At 45.0% G+C, this 22,611-nt stretch overlaps 1 protein-coding gene across 5 annotated transcripts in view; it reads left to right on the top strand.

Annotated features, from left to right (window-relative positions):
- Nucleotides 1-4,492: 4,492 nt before the first annotated feature.
- The window catches only part of LCLAT1 (lysocardiolipin acyltransferase 1), a 175,804-nt gene continuing 157,685 nt past the window's right edge, over nt 4,493-22,611 (top strand). Inside the window, exon 1 of one of the 5 annotated variants that reach the window (XM_062209206.1) lies at nt 4,493-4,610. The gene's annotated coding sequence lies outside the window, so the exon portion shown is untranslated. Of the gene's footprint in view, nt 4,611-4,722; nt 4,818-4,920; nt 4,946-22,611 lie in introns of those variants that run through there. The other 4 variants (XM_062209203.1, XM_062209209.1, XM_062209204.1 and 1 more) reach the window with 4 other exon arrangements.

The following is a 22,611-nucleotide window of genomic DNA, read 5'->3' on the forward strand; positions in this document are numbered from 1 at the left end:
CAAAGGCGGCACCTTGGTAGGGAAAGAGGAGACACTGGAGACTTGAGGTTGAGCTATCTGAGTCCATTTGCAACCCTGCAGCCCTTGGATCCCACCGAAACTTCTGGAACTGCAAAAGAGAGCCTCTACCTTGCTGGAAGACAGGGATCAGTCTTTCTTGGGGACTATACAGAGCCCAAAGATGGGTCAAATCCCATCTTGATCCGACAGGGATGTTCTGGGACAACAGAGGGAGAGAAAGGATTGTGTTCCTCAGGGACTACAGGACCTGGTTCGCAGCAAGAAAACTGCCAAGGTGTGGATCTAGAAGGAGTTGCACTAAGGAGGGCGACAATACAAACCTGGGTTAGGACAACTTACCAGTAAGAGGCAAACAACACAGTATTTTATACTAAGGCAAGCGCTCTGAGAACCAGTGCTAATACAATGCTAGAATAGTTCTTAGAAGCTGGGAAAGGCTAATGGCCACATTAAATAAAGTAGGGATGCTGAAACTGGCAGGATAGGATGAGGCTGTAGGAATCAAAAACTCAGGGAAGGGAATATGTATGCTATGTGCATCCACCAGACAGGACCAGAACACTCCCCCCGACTGTGTTCCTCAGCAGGGCTGGGGCGACATTCTCTTTATCAAGATGCTCATAAGGGCTCCAGTTAGGGGCACCAAGAAGCTCAATGGTATCTGTCCTCTGATGGTAACAAGATTCTGTCAAAGCACAGGACTCCGTGATAACAACGGGGAGAAGCAGGGGCAACTGTGAGCAGCAATGATGTGCTAGTGAGTTCTGTTGCTCATAACACAGTCCTAACATCAGGGTGAATTTTATAGCAAAGAGGTTTATCTTTTCTTAAAAAAAGTTTATTTATTTATCTGAAAGGCAGAGTGACAGAAAAGAGAGAGAGAGAGAGAGAGAGAGAGAGAGAGAGAGAGAATATCTTCCATCAGCTGGTTCACTTCCTAAATGGCCACAACAGCCAGATCTGTGCCAGGCTGAAGTCAGAAGCCAGGAAGTCTATCCAGGTCTCTCATGTAGGTGTCAGGAGCCTAAGCACTCGGGCCATCTAACACTGTCTTCCCAGGAGCATTACCAGGAACCAGGATCAGAAGCAGAACAGCCGGGACTCGTACCAGCACTCAGACATGGGATGCTGGCATTGCAAACAGTGCCAGCCCCAAAGAAGTTTATTTTGGTGGACAGTTCTGGACATCCAAGGTCGAGGGGCCACATCTGGTGATGACCTTGCTGGCAGAGTCCTGAGGAAGTGCAGAGCGTCACAAGGCAAGAGACAGGGAGCGCGCGCGCGCGCGCGCGCGCGCGCGCGTGTGTGTGTGTTCGCATGCGCAAGCTCACAATTACACCTGCTGGTCTCTTTCCTTTTCCTTACAGAGTCACCAGTGTTCAATCACGGGGGCCACATTAATGACCTTGTCTAGTCCTAATCACTTCTAAATATCATATGGATCAAGTCTCAACCCTCATATAATCTCATGATGGGATTAAATATCAACATGAGTTTCAGAGGGAATAAATCGTGTTCAAAACATAGCAAATGGCAACTTAATTACCATACTGAACAAGAAGGTCAAAGTCGCAACCAGGGGACCTGGCCTGACCCTATGGAGCTGGCTAATAGAACACAGTATTTCTAGGACAAGATATATGGGCAGCCAGAAAGGGCATGGCTGAAATATAATCAGAACAGATCAAGACAGGATGAGTAGAGGCTGGGCTCAGACATCCCTCTGATGGAAATCATAATGGAGAGACTTGTGCCCCTGAGGAAGGACCTAGAACTCTGCAGCCAGTGTATCTAGATTTCTTTCAGTCTTTCTCCAAACCGATTTGTGGTTATTTCTTTGTGCGAGTATAGACTGGGAAAAGAAGAATACCCCGATGTTTTGAGGGATGCTGAATACAAGGCTATGTTGGTGGGGATATCCAGAAGATCTTTTAAGAAAAGATAAACCTCTTTGCTATAAAATTCACCCTGATGTTAGGACTGTGTTACGACCAACAGAATTCATGTTCTCCTCCGCCTTAGAGTAGGAGCGCATTGGATTCAGATAATAAATGGAGTCGTGCCCAGGTCTGTCCTAGTGGGCCCTGTACTTCCCCAATCTCCTGAATGACAGAACCTTCACTCTCATCCTTAGCTTGTGGAGGGACAGCCACTGCCTCAGCAAAGATGAAGCACAGGTCCCTGGACCTGCTGTCCCTACCTCCTCGCCAACAAGCCGGCAAACAAAAGCAACACCACACCCGGGGAAACAACAGTTGCATGGACAGGCAGCATTCTGCTCGTAGTCTTGCTTAGGGCTCCATGTGTTTTCTTGTTTTCTGGCATCACGTATTCCAAAGGGACCCGAACCATCTGGCATCGCATTGGTCTGCCACGCTGAAATCTCTTGTTAGTTGGATCTGATGAACAAGAAGTACAAGCCCTCTGGATGCCCCATGAGACACATACATCCCAGAGGGACGGTAAACCTTACAAAAACTCAGGAGCTTTCTAGGTTGATAAAACTTAATAATTTATTTGGGAGGTACCAAGGTATCTATTTAAATAATACTTTTTTGTGCCAAGGTTATTTATTTCACTGATGTAATAATTGTGCATTGGGGTAGGAGCTACTTCAATACATGCATATGTTATTACTCAATGACCAAGTCAGGGTGATTGGCATATCCATCATGTCATTACTCATCCTTTTTTCTTGTGGTGAGATCTTTTGAAATCCCCTCCTCTAGCTATTTTGAAATATACAAAATCCATTATTATTTACTGTAGTTACCACCATGTAATTGAACATCAGAACCTGTTTCTCCTATCTGCTTGTAATTTCATAGTCATGGACTAATCTCTCCTTGTCTCACTCTCCCCTTGCCCTTCCCTGTAAATGATAATTATGATTTAATATTTTGGGTATGATTTTAGACTTAGAGATGCAAAAAAGAGTACAGAGCTTTTTCTGCATACCCTTTATCAAGGTTCCCTTTGTGCTAATCTTGTGTTAGCATCGATCACGAACGAGAAAACAAAGAAAAAGAATCTTGGTACAACTCTTACCTAAAGCACAGACTTCATCTGGAAGGTGAGTGGCCCAGTGAGGGATCTAGGGCATGGTGGGACACTCTGTCCAGGCGCACCTGCCACCTCCTACCACTAAGACAGCAGCAAAACACAGAGGTGATGCCTTCAGGCTTAGGAATCAGCATATTTTGCCCTTGGGAGTCCAGTTGCTCCACCTACTTAGCTGATGTGGAAGGTGCTCAGAGCATTAGGGCTCAGCAGCTGGCCCACACTGTGGTAGGAGCAGCCCGGCCTGTTGGGCCACATCACCCCACACATCTCCTGATAGCAGAAGTGTGTGTGTGTGCAGCAGGAAGGTCAGCAGAGCCTCTGGCAAGTTCCAAAAGAAGTCACAGGGCGGCCCTCTAGGGCTCTGGAGCAAGGCCAGGCTAATTGTGTTATTAAAACAAACACAAACAACCGAGAGACCTTTTTATTTCACCAGTCTTAAGGATAAAATGAAGTCGAAGTCACAGGGCTAACAGGCAGAATTGGCTTTGGTTCTGCTGCTCTTCACTGGACAACGCAATCTGTAGCACGACTGAAATTGTCGAGAGCTCTTGAGCAAAATTAGAGTCGTAAAAGCTGAGTTTGGAGAGGCACACGGGCACCCTCGCCTCCCAGGGAATTCGCAGCCGCAACTTCACTTGACTGAAGCTACCCAGCTAACATCCACAGGGCCATTATCCTCAGGCCATCACTTCTGTGCTGAGGGGCACCGGGCACCGTCTTCACACTCACTCCTCTCTGTACCCTGTCTGGGACACACACAGACACAGGACGGAGCAGGGGCTCTCGGCGTGGTGTGTGGCTTTGTGCTGTCTGTTCCACGAGAAGGGAAACGGAAAAGGCCTTAAGCTTAAGCCTCGCCACCCAGGGGCTGAGGCTGGGGTAGGTCCGGGGACAGACACACACCGCGTGGGCGGCGACGGTCTGAGGGCTGTGGTGACACCGCGGCAGGTGCGGCGGGCACGCGCGCTGGGAAGGCCCGCGCCAGCCTGCTGTCCAGCTCTGGTCACGCTCCGGACCTGCCCTGCAGGTTCGCGCATGGAATCTAGGCTTGTAACTTAAATCCCAGGTTTGTTTTCCACTTCGCCATTCCAGGCACCGCAGGGACCTGGGTCTAGGACCTCCTCTGCATTCTGATTTTTTTTTTTTTTTAAATGTCTCAATGTCCCGCTCCCGCAGCACGCCTCCCTCCCGCGCTGCCTCTCCTGCGGGCCCGGCGAGGAAGCAAGCGCGGCTCCTTTAAAGGAGCCCTCCGAGACCCACGCTCGGGGTCCCCCAGGGCTGCGCGACAGGGGCGGGGCGCAGGGCACCCGGGCTTCCCACGCAGCCGGGGACGCCGCTGCGTCACGGCGCCCGCAGCCAATCAGGTTCGAGCCTGCTGGGACGCATTACTAGGGCGACGGCCGGACGCCTCCTCGCTCCGGGATGAATTAGCGGCGGGTTCTGGCCGCAGGTTGTGACCCCCGCGGAGGCCGCAGCTTGCCCACGCGCCCCCCGCGACGTCCCGCCGCGTCTCCTGCCAGTCACAGGTGGGAGGCTGGACCTGTCGGGGGGGCGGGTTACGCGCGAGGAAAATGGCGCCGGCGGCGGGGGGAACCTCCGGGCTGGCGGAGGGGGAGCCGGAGCCCGGGAGCTTCCACCTGAGCCGTGGGCCTCCCCCGCGCTGCGGCCCCCGCTAACGGACACTTGGCCGGGAACTTGGGGTCCTGGCGCAGGTGGCGGTGTTGCCGGCTCAGGTGAGAGGCGTCGGGCGCCGAGGGGCCGCGCGAGCCGGGTCTGCGAGGGCGAGGTGGCCGCGGGGCAAGAGGGCCGGCTGTCCTGCCGATGGTTACCTAAGGAGCTTGGGGACCCTGCCCCTACCTGGGTGAGTCGAGGAGCCGTTTCGTCCCCAATACAGCTCGAGCGCTGCTCCTGTTAAAGTCCCCTGTGCACAGACGTCCCAGGTGGCCGACACGTGCAAGGCTTGGAGGCGCGCCGTCCAGGGCAGGGGCCAGGCACCTCCTTACCTGTGCGTCCTCCCGGTGCCAGAGGCGGGCCCGTTCGTGTCGGCGTGGCACTGCCACCGAAGGAAAGATGGGCCCTGGCCGGGGGCTGATGGCAAGTCTGGTCTCAGGTTGTAGCCTAGCCTCCAGCTGCCCATTTGTAGAGAAGAAATGAAACCATGGGGCACTTAAATGGGGCTTAGGAACCGTTCCACCTGGTACTTAACCTGGTTCAGGTGGGGTTCCCTCGGAAGCATTGCATCTGCCCTTGAAGTTCCAGTAGCTGGGCATTGCATGACTGCAAAGGGAACTGGGGGTAGGCATTTGGTGTAAGCCCAAGGAAAATACTGAAGATAGTGTTGGTTAAGATGTTACCAGGATGAAGTATTTATTCATTCACTTCAGGCCCTTATCGGGGCAAAGAAACACCAGGTTTTGCAATAGGAGGTTAGTTCTCAAAGTTCATGAAAAATGGAATCAAAAGTTTATTTTGATGGATAAAAGTTTTGATATCCATGTGTAGGTTTTTCATAATACACGTTTTTCCATGGCCTTTTGGAATAGTCCTTGTATGCATGGCTTTCACATTTTGCTTGCAGCAGAATACATTTTTTCTCTTAATTATGTTTCCATGAATTTTTTGCAGTTCCCTTGTATAACTCGTGTCGGTTCTTTTTTTTTAACTGTCTTGATGAAAGTGTTTTTTTTTCTTCCTTTCTTTTTCCTTTTTTTTTTTTTTTTTGCAAAATTTGTATTTCTTGAGAGTTAGTGGAAAGCAAACTATTTGCATTTTAAAAAACTTTAAAAAAAAATTCCTATAGTTGGGGCCAGCGCTGTGGCTTAGTAGGCTAAACATCTGCCTCTGGTGTCCGCATTCCATATGGGCACTGGCTGCTCCTCTTCCAATCAGCTCTCTGCTATGGCCTGGGAAAGCAGTGGAAGATGGCCCAAGTCCTTGGGCCCCTGCATCCACATGGGATATCCAGAGGAAGCTCCTGGCTTCAGTCTGGCCCAGCTCTGGCTGTTGCGGCCATTTGGGGAGTGAACCAGCAGATGGAAGACCTCTCTCTGTCTCTCCCCCCTCTCTGTCTGAAACTCTACCTCTCAAATAATAATAATAAAAAAATTCCTCTAGCCATTGTACTGTGTGGCAGAGAAGCATAATACCAGTTTTCAGTGGTGGTCTCCATTTTTATGGAGCATCTCGTTCTGGAACAGAGACAGCCCAGCAGCCCTCTGTGGTGGGGTGGTGAACAGCTGCTGTCTGTGGAGTGCCCACTGTGTGCCAGGCTCTGGGCAAGTGAGGCTCCTACTCAAAGGTGGAGCAGATGGCATGGTTCCACCAGGTCTTTCTGCTGGTTGTTGCTGGCAGCTGGAGACAGCCCATGAGGAAAACGCAAAGGTATCTCTTCCAGACGAGATCTACGGAGACTTGGTCAGTTGAACCTAGCATGGAGGTTTTGTGTGGCTTCTAGGGGCCAGCAGCCTTGTCCAAGCAGTCTCGTTGCCCTGCTGTGAGGGGGACAAAGACAGGATATGTGAAGAGGTCTTCTAAAGTTAACAGGACAGCGACAGTAGTTAACCTGTGTTGCTGCGAGTTCTGCACGGTGCTGTGACCCAGAGCCCAACTTGTGCATGGTAACACAGTCATCCAGCAGCACCGGCTGCGTACGTTTCCTCTCCATTTCACAGATGAAGAAACTGAGGCACACGGAAGTTTAAGAAATTTGTCCGAAATCCCGAAGCTTTCATTGTGATTCCGGCCTGAGATCTTAGTCATCATGCTTACTGACTTCCTGTATTATACTGGTTTATTATATGTGGGGGAACTGTATGAATAAAAATTTCAAGGGAGTTGTTTTGTTATCTTGAAGTTGTATCACTAATAATTGTGATTCTTTCCATTTTGCATCCAGTCTTGATGCTGTGCTGGTTAGTAATTACTCTAAGTGCTGTATTCAGCCTACTTTTGATGCATATACTTGAAAGTGTATTTCAGAACAGAGTTGTGACTCATTCCGCCAGGAACTTAAGTCGATAATTAAGATTTCAGTTTTTATTAAATTCTTTTTTTATTTTTGTCTTTTAAAGATTTTTTATTTATTTGAGAAGTAGAGTTACAGACAGTGAGAGGGAGAGACAGAGAGAAAGGTCTTCCTTCCACTGGTTCACTCTCCAAATGGCTGCAGCAGCCGGAGCTAAGCTGATCTGAAGCCAGGAGCCAGGATCATCTTCTGGGTCTCCCACATGGGTGCAGGGGCCCAAGGACTTGGCCCATCTTCTGCTGCTTTCCTAGGCTATAGCAGAGAGCTGGATAGGAAGTGGAGCAACCAGATCTCGAACCGGCGCCCACATGGAATGCCGCCACTGCAGGCCAAGGCTTTAACCCACTGCTCCACAGTGCCGGCCCCTTAATAAATTCTTTAAAAGAATAATTTACTGAGTTACTTTTTTCTTTTTTTTCAAGATTTGCTTTTTTAAAAAAATTTATTTGAAAGGCACAGTTACACAGAGAGATCAATCAATCTTCCATCCACTGGTTCACTTTCCAAATGGCCACAATGGCCAGGGTTGGGCTGGACTGAAGCCAGGAGCCAAGAGCTTTCTCTGGCTCTCCCATGTGGGTGCAGAGGCCTAAGCACTCGGGTCGTCATCCTCTGCTTTCCCAGGCACATTAGCAAGGAGCTGGATTGGAAGAGGAGCAGCTGGATCTCAAACCAGTGCCCATATGGGATGCTGGCGTTGCAGGCAGTTGCTTTACCCACTAGGCCACAGCACCAGCCCTACTAAGTTACTTTTTTTTTTTTTTTAATTAATTTATTTGAAAGAGTTACAGAGAGGCAAAAGTTTTCCATCCCCTGGTTCACTCCCCAGTTGGCCACAACGGCTGGAGCTGGGCTAATCGGAAGCCAGGAGCTTCTTCTGGGTCTCCCATGTCGGTGCAAGGGCCCAACGAGTTGGGCCATCTTCTTCTGCTTTCCCAGGTCATAGCAGAGAGCTATGATAGGAAGTAGAGCAGCCGGGACTTGGGCTGGTGCTCATATGGGATGCTGACACTGCAGGCGGTGGCTTTACCCGCTATGTCACAACGCTGGGCCCTAAGTTACTTTTTTTTTTTCCTTAAAGATTTATTTATTTATTTGAAAGTCAGAGTTACACAGAGAGAGGAGAGGGAGAGACAGAGACAGCGAGAGAGAGAGAGAGAGAGGGAGAGAGGTCTTCCATCCGATGGTTCACTCCCCAAATGGCCAAAACAGCTGGAGCTGCGCTGATCTGGAGCCAGGAGCTACTTCCAGGTCTCCCACATGGGTGCCGGGGCCCAGGGACTTGGGTCATCTTCCACTGCTTTTCCAGGCCATAGCAGAAAGCTGGATCAGAAGAGGAGCTGCCGGAACTAGAACCGGCGCCCACAAGGGATGCCGGCGCTTCAGGCCAGCTGTGCCGCAGCGCCGGCTCCCCCAAGTTACTTTTAAAAGAAAATTATTTTGATTAGGTTCTTTGCTTGGTCATACTTGTACTATTTTTTATAGTCTTTATAGAGAAAAAGATATTATGAATAAAAGTAGCTAGGACATTCACTGAACCTTTGTGCAGTAAGCCTGCCAAGTTGTTAGGATGTAAAGGTTAATTTCTGACTTTGTCCTGGCGAAGTTCAAAGGGGAAGCCCAAGTGCAGCAGTTTGCAGATGAGTGAATGAGACAAATGATTAACTACTGCAGTGTGATAAAGATTCAGATATAATTGTGGGTGCAGAGCGCTGTGGGAACACCTTCTAAGGGGAACTGTGCTGCTGCCGAGGTGGGCTGGCCGAGAGAGGAAGGAGGCCGAGGAGAAAGGAGGGCAGAGTGGAAAGCTAGGAGGAGCAGTGTGCACAGCTGTCCAGGAGTGAGACCGGACTGTGGGAGGAGTGGCTGGGAGAGCAGCTAGGAGTGAGGGCCAGGCTGTGATTCTCAGGTAAGAGACGACCCTGTCCTGGGGGCAGTGGAGACCAGAAAGGTTTGAATTAGATGAACACCATCAAGTTTTACGTTCTTGAGAGGTGACGTTGGTGACAGGTTGAGAGGCAGAATGTAAGGAGAGCAGTTAGGGACAGTTTTCCTACGGCACACAGGAGTGGCCCAGAGCAGTGGCTGTGGCAGAGCAGAGCTGAGACTGCACACCCATTTTGACAGTGGAATGTGCGGCCAGTTGGGTGTGAAGACGGACAGAGTTGGGGAGGGAAGTGCCTACGCGGCCAGCAGAGAAAAGAGTGGGGTTTGCTTGTTTCGTTAACCATGTGATTGGGAATTGGAGATATTATGAATTAATGTAGGCAGAAGGATAAAGCAGGGAGTTATTTGTGACTGTGTTTAACTAGAGTGGGAAGAAGTAATGTTTCAGAGGAAATGCTAGGATAATGGGCATTAGATTTTTGTTCAGAAGTCATTTAATACAGAGAAGTAATCATTGCTAAATTCTCTGGTTGTAAAACTGATCATTACTGAAACTGAATTCATAACGTTATTTTTGTCAGCACCTGATACCATAGCATGAAAGCGGTGTGAAATGATGCAAGGTCAGAGGGAAAACCTTGCCAAAGATGCAGGGTTCCGGGAATCAGCCAGGGGCCTGCTCAGACCAAAAGCACAGGTGAACGAACTCGTGAGCAGAGTAGGCAGAGATTGCCTGAGAAGGACTTAGAAAGCATTGACCATAAAAATGATTGGTAGGTTTGCTTTCAGACTTCATTAAAATTGAGAACTTCTCTTCATCTTAAGTTGCCATTAAGATAATGAACCAAACACATACGGGAAGAAGAAATTTGCAATTCATATATCTGACCAAGGACTCATACCCAGGATGTGTGTGTGTGTAAAATCAGTAAGAAAAATAATTTAAAAATGCATGACGTCTTGAACAGGCACTTTCTCATGGAGGATATTTGATTGGCCAGTATGCATTTTATTAGTCAACAGGGGAATATGAACTGAAACTTCACTGAGATACTCCTTTGCACCTTCTAAAACGGCTAAAATTTAGAAGATGGTCAATGCTTGTGTTGGGATGAATGGAGACCAACTACATCTCTTCTGTGCTGTCATACTGGTACTGTCTCTTTGGAAAACTGTCTCCTGCTACCCATGATCCAGTAATTCCATTCCTAACTATACCCAAGAGAAATGAATATGTATATCTACTAAAAAACATGTAAAATAACTTTCATCACACCTTATTCATATCCCCAATTGGATATAACCTCAATGTATATCAGCAGTAGAGTGGATTGATAAATTGTAATATATTTATAAACTAAAACACTACAAAGGCCGTAAAGGAGATACAAACATCAGTAAGGGTAGTTTTCAGAAACTTTATGGGTCAGACCTGAGACAGTATACTGCACGATTCCATTTAAATGAAATTCAAAAAAGTGCAACCACTAACTGGTGCTAGTGGTTACTCCTAGGTGTTGGTGGTATTGTGATTGGGAAGGAGCACAACAGCATTTTCTGGGGTGTTGGAAATGCTCCATATCTTGGGATGGGTGGTAGTTATATGGGTATCTATACATATATAACAACTTAATCTGTCCACCTAAGATTTGTGTACTTTATTATACTTTAGTTTTTAAAAAATATTTATTTATTTGAAAGGCAGAGTTACAGAGAGGCAGGGGCGGAGAGAGAGAGAGAGGTCTTCCATCCGTTGGTTCACTCCCCAGATGGCCGCAATGGCTGGAGCTATACTGATCCGAAGCCAGGAGCCAGGGGCTTATTGTAGGTCTCCCACCTACAATAATAATAATGACAGCTAAGGATATCCATGTGCAGATCTTAATCATACCAGTTTCTAGGCAACTGGCTCACCCAGGTAAGCAAGGCTGAGCAGATGAGAAATGGACTGGACGTTTTCACCTTCTTCCACCCTCACCCAGTAACAATGATCCCTTGTTTTATTGTAATTTACTTCCTAATTTGAGTTGACTTTCTTTGGTAGCAAAAAAAAAAAAAAAAACTACTTCAGATGGAAACCCACCTTTTTTTTTTTTTTTAACTTTTATTTAATGAATATAAATTTCCAGTGTACAGTTTATGGATTACAATGGCTTCCCCCTCCCATAACTTCCCTCCCACCTGCAACCCTCCCCTCTCCCGCTCCCTCTCCCCTTCCATTTGCATCAAGATACATTTTAAATTCTCTTTATATACAGAAGATCAATTTAGTATAAAGATTTCAACAGTTTGCACCCACATAGAAACACAAAGTGAAACATACTGTTTGAGTACTAGTTATAGCATTAAATCAAAATGTACAGCACATTAAGGACAGAGATCCCACATGAGGAGCAAGTTGTTGTTGACCCAACAAATTGACACTCTAGTTTATGGCGCCAGTAACCACCCCAGGCTCTCGTCATGAGTTGCCAAGGTTATGGAAGCCTTCCAAGTTCACCGACTCTGATCATATTTAGACAAGGTCATAAAAGACAGGGTGAGGATAGTAAGCAGAGAGCTGGATCAGAAGTGGAGTAGCTGGAACTTCAACCAGTGTCCATATGGAATGCCGGCACTGCAGGTGTTGGCTTTACCTGCTATGCCATAGTGCCAGCCCCTACTTTAATTTTTTTAAAAGACGCTCTAATAAGAGTTCATTTGGGGGCCGTGCCATGGCGCAGTAGGTTAATCCTCTGCCTGTGGCTCTGGTGTCCCATATGGGCGCGGGTTCTAGTCCCGGTTGCTCCTCTTCCGATCCAGCTCTCTGCTTTGGCCTGGGAAGGTGGTGGAGGAAGGCCCAAGTCCTTGGGCCCCTGCACCCACATTGGAGACCAGGAAGGGGCTCCTGGCTCCTGGCTTCGGATTGGCACAGCTCTGGCTGTTGCGGCTGTTTGGGGAGTGAATCAACAGAAGGAAGACCTTTCTCTCTGACTCTGCCTCTCCTTCTATCTCTGACTCTGAGTTTCAAATAAATAAATAAAAATATTTTTTTAAAAAAAGTTAATTTGGTGAGGAAACCAGCGGGGATGATCATGAGAGGTGCTTTGAAAGAACTTAAGTGGTGTGAGAGGCTCCAGGGAGAGCAAAATGATGAAATCCAAAAAAATCCAAATTTTTTTTTTTTTATAATATGACTTTTATGTAATTGTCTTGCAAAAGGAAAATGTGAAATCAAGCTTATCATATCGTACTGTTTTATAGTTTGGGCCTAAAATTATGCCCAAATCCCCAACCAGTCCATTATTTCCTGATCCTGAGAATTAGTGTAGTGTTGTAAGTGTAGCCTAGTTTCATAAGGGCAGCGTAATACATGATAGCACTGTGAAAGTGAATCAATAATTTTCACTTCTTTTTGGGAAAATTCTAATCAGTTCTTTTTCATCCTTCTGAAATGGGGTTCTTTTTTAAGACACAGTCATCACTGTGTGGCCTTTCCCCTGTTACTCTAATTGCTCTCCAGTGATGAGGCCTGGTGGTTGGACGGCAAGGTTTTGAGAGGTGTAATGGAGCTCAGAAGAGCCTTTGGTGAGCTTGCTGCAGTGGTGAGGTAATGTCCGAGAGGGCTCTGAAGTGCCCCCTGAGGCCGGAGGGGCAGCCTCCAGTGGATGCAGACAGTGGCTGAGTAACCCCTTCACCTGCAGTCTGCCTCATCTGCGTTGGGTGTCACTGTTCTAGGGAAGTGGGCAGAGGGATGCTTGTGCTTCCCTTAGTTTTTCATCTCAAATAAGAGGTCGCATCCATTTTATGTTTCTAAGTGTCTGTAATCATTCCCTTGGGAGCACTCGTGGAGCTGGGAGGTAGTATGTTGTTGACCTGCTGTCTACTAGTGGTGTTATAAAGGAAAAGTGGGGTGACAGCTGGGAATAGGAGAAAAAGAGGGGAGAGACGTGAACCGTGGCTGCCATTCTTTTTTTTAATAGAAAGCTTTTATTTAATAAATATAAATTTCAAAAGTACAACTTGTGGATTATAGCGGTTCTTCCCCCCATAACCACCCTCCTACCCACAAACCATCTCATCTCCTACTCCCTCTCCCATCCCATTCTTCATTAACATTCATTTTTAATTATATGCAGATCAACTCTACACTAAGTAACAATCTCAACAGTTTGCACCCACACAGACACACACAAGTATAATGTACTGTTTGAAGACTAGTTTTGCCATTAATTCTCATAGTACAACACATTAAGGACGGAGATCCTACATGGGGAGTAAGTGCACAGTGACTCCTGTTGTTGATTTAACAATTGACACTCTTATTTATGACGTCAGTAATCACCCGAGGCTCTTGTCATGAGCTGCCAAGGCTATGGAAGCCTCTTGAGTTCCCAAACTCTGATATTACTTAGACAAGGCCATAATTGAAGTGAAGGTACCTCCATCTTTGATGTGGCCGCTGTTCTTACTGCTCTGTGGCACTAGGAGTATGGGAGAAGAAGGTCATTAACCTGCTGGAAACTTCTTCCACAGCAGTGTTTAGGGATCTCCATGAAGGAAGCTATGGCTCTTCCCATTTCTACTGTTGTCACACAAATACTTTCCTTAAATTTTTTAAAAATTTTATTCTGTGTAGCCTTGTTAGAGAAGAAATGGTGGTACCTATGAGTGGCTTGAACATTTCTACATGCCCACCCTGAGCTTTGTGATGGGGACAGCATTGAATCGGACATGTTTTCTGTCCTTGAGCCTAATGTCTAGAGGGGGAGATGTGTCAGTGAATCAATGCCTTCAGTGAAGAGACTTCATTACCTCTAGGCTTTCTTTGATGAGAAGTAGACATGGCCACTGTGAAACTGTTATGAGGTCCATAGTTAGTAATGGTGACCCTCTCCTTCATTTTTTAGAAGTCTTCTTTATTTGAGGGTAAGGGCAGAGAGAGGGTACCCATCTGCTGGTTCACTCCCCAAATGCCTACAGCGCCCATGGATGGGCTTGGCCTGGCCTATGAGTCCAGACCCAGGAACTCAGTCCAGGTCTCCCCTATGGATAGCAGGGACTCAACCACTTGATCTATTGTGGGCTGCCTCCCAGGGAGCGTATTTACATGAAGCTGGAATTGGGAACAGAGTGGGCACTGGAACCCTGGCAGTCCTTTGTGGGAGGTGGATATCCCAAATGATGTCTTAACTGCCGGACCGAACTCACCACTGTGTGCCTTTTGTTAAGTCGGTAATTATAGCAATGATAGCATCTAGCATTTTTTTGAATGCTTACTACATACCAGGTTCTGTTCCAAGGGCTGTACATTTTTGACTCCTTTAATCCTCACAGCTTTCGTTATGAGCTAAATCTCTTATTGTCCTCATGTGTGATGAAAGGCCCAAAGAAGTTAAATGACATGAATTTGAAACTATGCAGCCTAGTTTCAGGGTCCGCTGTTACCTGCTTTCATCCAGTTTATACAGGGCCTGTGAGGCTTTAAGTAGAAGGGGCTGAGTACTTGAACAAGAGTATGCTTTGCATCACAGTCATGTCCAAAGCATATGAACATCAATGCTGAACATAGCTTTTGGCAGCTGCTTAGTCTGTCCATAGTATGGGAATTTAAAATGAGATATCTTTCTTTTATTTTTGAAACCATCTTATATATTACTGTGATTGGTTTAGCACTCTTTCAGTACTCTTTCATGTTCCATTGTATCCTGGAATTCAGTGAAAATTTATTAACAGGTTTATTGCTTGTGTTGTAAGCAAATTCAAAATGGTATCTTGTGATGAGGTGCTTAAACTGGAGTTTGTGAATTACTGGGATAAGATCCTTGTTACATTAACTGCATATTTGAACTTCAGTTGTATTTCAGCATGGTTGTTCATTAAGAATAATTGGTTAAAGGAAGATTTATGCTTGCTTTGTTCTGTAAGAATGGGAGGAGATTAGAGAAGTAGATTGAAATAATCCAGAATAGTTCAGGGAGTAGCAAAGTGACCTTATTTTGCCGAGTTTATTTATGATAGTAATGAAGCCAGTACAATTCCACTCCTCTTGCCTTCCAGGAAGACATATATTAAAAGTCATAGTTAATTAGGTTGGAGTCTTCCCTTTGCTAGAGCTGGTGTGATAAGCAGTTCTTGCTGTTGGGTGGGCTGATCCAGGAGGCGTTGGATGTGGTAGTTACCAAAGCTTTGTTTATTTCCCTTTTTATTTAAATTACTTTTGCACTTAAGGAAATAGAAAGGTTGTATTATTTTCAATTAAGAACTCTAAAATTTTATCCAATTTTCTCTTTTGCAGTTATACTTCAAACTTCGCAAGCACTTTTTCTATATATGTTTATTAGTTTTTTATAACATTTCTAGGAGATAGGTGGGTATTGATATCAGTTTCCTAGGGCTGCTATAACAAATCACCACAAGTCGGGCAAAAGTGTCTGAGGGCACACAGCAGGTGAAGGGAAGCAGGGTGTGGAAAGTCCCACAGCAGGTCTATGCTTCCGCAGGCCTTGCAAGTTCAAAGATGGCCTCTAAACCATCCTGGGTGCATGTGTCGTTCAGCATATGATGAACTGGAAGCTGTCCATCAGCTGGAATTGTTCTGTATAGACTCCAGCTGTGATTTTAGATATAGCTGGTTCTATCAGGACCCCCCTAAAAGACAGCAAGTTTTAGTGAAGGCAACTATTATGGGATAGCAGGCTGACTATTGTGGAGTGGTATTTGTTAGGCAGCTAAGGGAAGCTGGCAATTAAGAGGAGAGGGATCCATTACTGTCCAAGGTTTCAATAGCCATGTCCCATGTTTACATGGATTCGTTACACAGCTGTGTTTAGAGATTCCTTTTCTTGTTAAGACTTTTTGTTTTGAGGTAACTGTAGAGTCGCAAGAAGTTGTATGAAATAATATACAGAGATCCTATTTTTCCCTTTACCCAGTTTTTCCCAGTGGTAACATCTTACCCAGTTTTTCCCAATGGTAGCATCTTACGAAACCCGTAAGTTACTACAGTCAGAATGTTGGCATTGATGCAACCAAGATACAGAACAGTTTTGTCATCAGGATTCCTTTTGTTGCCCTTTGATTGCTCCACATAGCTGGTCTCTGATCTCTGCTAATCACTAATCTGTTGTGCATTTCTTTTCTTTTTTATTTTTTTAAGATGTATTTATTTGTTTGGAAGGCAGAATTACAGAGAGAGAAATAGAGCTTCCATCTGCTGGTTCATTCCCCAAATGGCTACTACGGCTGGGCTGGAAGAGGTTGAGTCCAGGAGCCTGGAACTGTCTCTCCCATTTGGGTGGCAGGGGCCCAAGCACGTGGGCCATCTTCCTCTGCTGTTCCTGGCACATTAACAAGGTGCTGTATTGGAATTGGCGCAGCCGTATTGGAACTGGCGCTCATAGAGCATGCCAGTGTTGCAAGCAGTGGCTTAACCTGCTGTGCCACAACACCCATTTCTATAGTTTTGTCCTTGGAAGAATGTTGTATAAGTGGAATCACACAGTAGTTAACGCTGGAGATTGGCTGTTTTCACTGAGCGTAATTTCCTGGGGAGTTATTGAAGCTGTTGTGTGTATCAGTTTTTTACTATTATTTTTCCTTCTTTAGTATTCCTCAGTATCCTTAGTATTTCTTGGTATGGGTGTACCCATTGAAAGACATCTGGGTGATTTCTAGTTTCCATCTGTGAGGAACAAAACTGCCATTTATGTTTGCGTGCAGGATTTTGTGTGAATGTAAGTTTTTACTTCACTGGGGTGAATACTCAGCAGTGTCCTTGTTGGGACGCATAGGTTTGTTTGTGAAATCTCCATTCTCTTCATTCATCTATATATGTATTCTCCTGCAGTACCATACTGTCTAGATTACTATTACTTTGTATTGAGGTTTTTTGTTTTTTTTTCCAAGATTTATTTATTTACTTGAGAGGCAGAGGCAGAGAATGAATGAGTGAGCGAGAGAGAGACAGAGAGTGAAAGGTCTTCTATTCACTTGTTCACTTCTCAAATGGCCACAACAGCCGGAGCTGAGTGGATCTGGAGCCAGGAGCTTCTCTTAGGTCTCCCATGTGGCTGCAGGGGCCCAAGGACTTGGGCCATCTTCCACTACTTTCCCAAGCCGTAGCAGAGAGCTGGATCAGAAGTAGAGCAGGCTGGACTCGAACTGGTGTCCATATGGGATGCTGGCACTGCACGCGGTGGCTTTACCTGCTATGCCACAGCTTTACCTGCTATGCCACAGCACTGGCCCCTTTATTAAGTTTTGATAATAGGAAGTGTGAGTCCTACTTTGTTCTTTTTCAACATTGTTTTGTTTATTCTGAGTCTCTTGAAAAGTTCATATGAATTTTAGAGTCACTTTGTCAGTTTCTACCAAAAATTAGCTGGAGGTCTGACAGTCAGTGGTTTATAAAGTCATTGAGTTATTCAGCTGTCCCCACAATTAACTTTAGAACATTTTCACCACCCCAAAAAGAAACCCAATATCCTTTACCAATGTCACCTCATTCTTCTCTTCTTCTCAGTCTCTTTTGCCCTAGACAGCCACTAATTTACTTTCTTTCTAGATTTGTCTACTCTGAACATTTTGTATTTATGGAGTCATACAACATGTGGTCTTTTGTGACTGACTTCTTTCACTTAGCACAATGTTTTCAGGGTTCATCCATGTGGTAGCAGGACTTAATTCCTTGGACGAGTAATGTTTTATTGGATGGCTATGCCAGACTTTAGGCACGTGTCAGTTGATGGACAAATTGTTCTTGGCTATTAAGAGTAGCACTGCTGTGAACATTCATGTAGAAGTTTTATGTAGATGTCTCTTTTTGCTTTTCTTGTTTATCAGGACTGGAATTGCTGGGTCATGCGGTTACTGTGTTTAACCCTTTGAGGAACTGCCAGAGTTCCCTGTAGTAGCCGTATGATTTTACAGTTCCACCAGCAGTGTATGCAGGTCTCCATTATACCTGTTACTATCTGTCTGCTATTCATGTGGGAAACATGGATGAAACTCCTGATTCCTGGCTTCAGCCTGGCCCACCCTTGGCTGTTGTGACAATCTGATGGGAGAACCAGCGGATTGATGATCTCTTTCCCTGTCTCTCTCTCTATATATAACTCTTTCAAATAAATAAATAAATAAAAAAAATCTTTAAAAATTTTATTTACTTATTTTATTTGACAGGCAGATACATGCACACACACACACACACAGAGAGAGAGAGAGAGAGAGGGAGGAAGAAAGGAAGGAAGGAAGGAAGGAAGGGAGAGAGTTAACCTCCTATCTGTTGGCTCATACTCCAAATGCCTGGGAGCTAAGAGCCCAATCCAGGTCTCCCACTTGAGTGTCAGGGACCCCACTTGAGTGACCAACTGGTGAGTCATCACCTATCATCTGCTGCGTCCCAGGTGCACCAGCATGAAGCTGGGATTGGAGTGGGGCCAGGACTCACACATAGGCACTCTGATATGGCATGCAGGCATCCCAGTGGGGGGCTTAACCACTGCACCCAATCCCCACCTTTCCTGTCTTTGGTTAGAAGCATTCTAGAAAAATTGTCTTCCTATTGGGTGAGAGGTGGTTTCTCATTGTGATTTTGATTTGCATTTCTCTCATGGCAAATGATATCAGGCATTCTTTCTTGTATGTATTGGGCATTTGTATGTTTTCTTTTTTTTTTGGAGACGTGTTTACTTATTTACCTTACCTGATTTTATATCAGGTTATTTGCCTTTTGATTATTGGGTTATAGTATTCTAAATAAAAATCCTTTATGATAGATACAATTTACAAAGCTTTTCTCCCATTTTGTTGATTCTTTTTTGAAATAGTTTATTTTTAAATGTTTATCTTGTATCAGCAACATTGCTGAACTTACTTACTAGTTCCATGAGACTAGAGGTAGACTTCTTTTTTAAGATTTATTTATTTATTTGAGAGGTAGATTTACAGACAGATGGAGAGGCAGAGAGAGAGAGAGGTCTTCCATCTTCTGGTTTGTTCCCCAAATGGCCGCAATGGCCAGGGCAGGGCCAGGCCGAAGCTTCTTCCAGGTCTCCCGTGTGGGTGCAGAGGCCCAAGGAGTTGGGCCATCTTCGCTGCTTTTCCAGGCACATTAGCAGGGGGCTGGATCTGAAGCCTAGCAGCCGAGACTTGAAGCGGTGCCCATATAGGGTGCCGGCATTGTAGGCAGAGGCTTAGCCAACTATGCCACAGCACCGTCCACAAACTCAAGTTTTTTAAACATATTTTTGAATTCTTTTTTTAACACTTTGCTAAGTACTTTTGTGTCTATATTCCAGTGTTAGCCTGCAACTTTCTTTTTTTGCCCTCTTCTGATTTCTGGGCGAGATTATGTGGAATTGGTGTTAATTCTTCTTTAAACATTTGGTAGCAATCACTAATGAAACAGTCTGGTCAGATGTCTTTTTTGGAAGGTTTTAAATTTGAGTTGAGTTTACTTAATATGTCCTTACCAGGCTGATCAAAAGGTCAGTTTTAATTGTGTTTTTGAGGAATTGGACCATGGACACACAAAACTGGACTCCCTTGCTGCTGGGCTGGACTGGTAATTTCTGTTCCTCTCCAGGCTTCCATGGACATGCGTGGCTTTTGCTGACACTACTGGGTAGAAGTCCTGGTTCTCTCTAGACCTCATCATTCCTCTTGCCCCCACCCATGGGGGCGAGAAGAAGTGTCTCATTATGGCCCAATGGGAAAGACATCTGTGCTGTCCCAGTGGTCTCTACTAACATTTCTGAGCAGGGGACAAGATCTTAGGACTCCTTGGCCAGGAACTGTCGGGCCTTCTCTGATCTGTACAGGAGGAGGGGTGAGGACAGTAGGGAGGCAGGTGAGGAGACACTGTTGCAGCTTGAGGAAGGTGGGCATTTAGGCACCTTACTTGGCCTTTGCCATTGGGGGAGGGGTGGGCCACGCTTTTTTCTGTGGTTTTTGGCTCGAATGCAGGTTAATTGCTCGTTATGCTGCTCTTTTCAGTCCTTTGACTTGAGAACAGGGAGTTTTCATTTTTTGTCATCTTCCATTGGCATTTCTGCATTCTTGCTTTCCTCAGCTATTTGTGAGGCTGGAAACCACCCTTCAACCCCAGGACTCACGGGGGCCCCCTTCCATGGGTCCCAAGGTCCTTCCTTAGCCGGTCTGCTGCCCTGTCCACTTTTAGAGGCTTCTTAGGCTTTACATATGGCCTGGGATTTAGTTGGCCTTAGCCATATTATCTGCTTGATCTTGCTAGAAACAGAAGTTGGACTGGGGTTACTTTTCTGTGGAAGAAGACATAGGGTGTAAATTGGCCAGTAAGGCACTGAAAAAGTTGGGTTTTGGGTTTGTTACTTGGAAGTGACAGTTTAACTGTACCTTTGTTTCTTTCCTCCTCTTTTTTTTTTTTTTTTATAGAAAGCTTTTATTTAATAAATATAAATTTCAAAAGTACAACTTATGGATTATAGCGGTTCTTCCCCCCATAACCACCCTCCTACCCACAAACCATCCCGTCTCCTACTCCCTCTCCCATCCCATTCTTCATTAACATTCATTTTTAATTATATACAGAAGATCAACTCTACACTAAGTAATGATCTCAACAGTTTGCACCCACACAGACACACACAAGTATAACGTACTGTTTGAAGACTAGTTTTGCCATTAATTCTCATAGTACAACACATTAAGGACAGAGGTCCTACATGGGGAGTAAGTACACAGTGACTCCTGTTGTTGATTTAACAATTGACACTCTTATTTATGATGTCAGTAATCACCCGAGGCTCTTGTCATGAGCTGCCAAGGCTATGGAAGCCTCTTGAGTTCCCAAACTCTGACATTACTTAGACAAGGCCATAATCGAAGTGAAATTCTCTCCTCCCTTCAGAGGAAGGTACCTCCTTCTTTGATGGCCCCTTCTTTCAGCTGGGATCTCACTCGTCTTTCATTTCGGTTATTTTTTTGCCACAGTGTCTTGGTTTTCCATGCCTGAGAAACTCTCATGGGCTTTTTAGCCAGATCCAAATGCCTTAAGGGCTGATTCTGAGGTCAGAGTGCTGTTTAGGGCATTTGCAATTCTATGAGTCTGCTGTGTATCCTGCTTGCCATGTTAGATCATTCTTGCCTTTCTAATTTTGTCAATTATTATTAGCAGATGCTGGTCTTATTTATGTGATCCCTTTGACACTTAGTCCTATCTTCATGATCAATTATGAACTAAGACTGATCACTTTAACTAGTAAGATGGCATTGGTACCTGCCAACTTAATGGGATTTGGAGTCCCATGGCACGTTTCTAGCTTTACCCTTAGGGATAAGTCTGAGTGAGCATGGGCTGAACTGTACATTTCCTCCCTCTCTTATTCCCACTTTTATTTTTAACAGGCATCAATTTTCAGTTGAATTTAAACACCCAAGAATAATTGTGTGTTAATTGAAGAGTTCAGCCAATGTTATTAAATAGAAAAAGAAAATACTAAAAAGAATAAAATAGTATGCTATTCCTTGACAGGACAAGGGCTGATCAAGTCATTGTTTCTCATAGTGTCAGTTTCACTTCTACAGGTTTCCTTTTAGGCATTCAGTTGTCACAGATCAGGGAGAACATTTGATATTTGTCCCTTTGGGACTGGCTTATTTCACTCAGCATGATGTTTTCCAACTTCCTCCATTTTGTTGCAAATGACCAGATTTCATTTTTTTTTCTTAACTGCTGTGTAGTATTCTATAGAGTGCATATTCCATAATTTGTTTATCCAGTCTTCTGTTGATGGGCATTTAGATTGATTCCCTGTCTTAGCTATTTTGAAATGAGCTACAATGAAGCTGCAGATAGCTCTTTTATTTGCCAATTTAATTTCCCTTGGGTAAATTCCGAGGAGTGGATGTCTGGGTCGTGTGGTAGGGCTATATTATATATATTATATTATATATAATATAAGTATATATATTTCTGAGGAATCTCCAGACTGTCTTCCATTGTGGCTTTACCAGTTTGCATTCCCAGCAAAAGTCGATGAGTGTGCCTATTTCCCTACATCCTCACCAGCATCTGTTGTTAGTTGATTTCTGTATGTGAGCCATTCTAACCGGGGTGAGGTGAAACCTCATTGTGGTAATGATTTGCATTTCCCTAATGGCTAGTGGTCCTGAACATTTTTTCATGTGTCTGTTTGCTGTTTGGATTTCCTTTTTTGAAAAATGTCTATTTAGGTCCTTGGACCATCTCTTAAATGGGTTGTTTGCTTTGTTGTTGTGGAGTTTCTTGATGTTTTGTAGATTCTGGTTATTAATCCTTTATCAGTTGCATAATTTGCAAATATTTTCTCCCATTCTGTCACTGTACCTTTGTTTCTCCAGAGAGGACTCAAACTGTGCAATAGAACCACACCTTCTTTAGCTTTAAATCTCTTAAAGGTCTGACAATCCAGTGAAGTAATTTATTTCTGCATTTAGATACAAATGCATAATAAAACCAAATTCAGGTTTAGTTTGTGGTAGAGAAAACTTGTCTTAGTGAAAAATTAGTTTCATGGAGAAGGATAGTTCAATTTTTTTCTTGTAGTTGTCAGAGATCCTAGAGGTGTTGATCCTTAGCCAAAAGAAGGAAAAAAAGCACTGTGCATAATGGTTGG

The sequence above is a fragment of the Lepus europaeus genome, chromosome 13, assembly GCF_033115175.1.
Source record: "Lepus europaeus isolate LE1 chromosome 13, mLepTim1.pri, whole genome shotgun sequence".
Classification (NCBI taxonomy): Eukaryota; Metazoa; Chordata; class Mammalia; order Lagomorpha; family Leporidae; genus Lepus; species Lepus europaeus.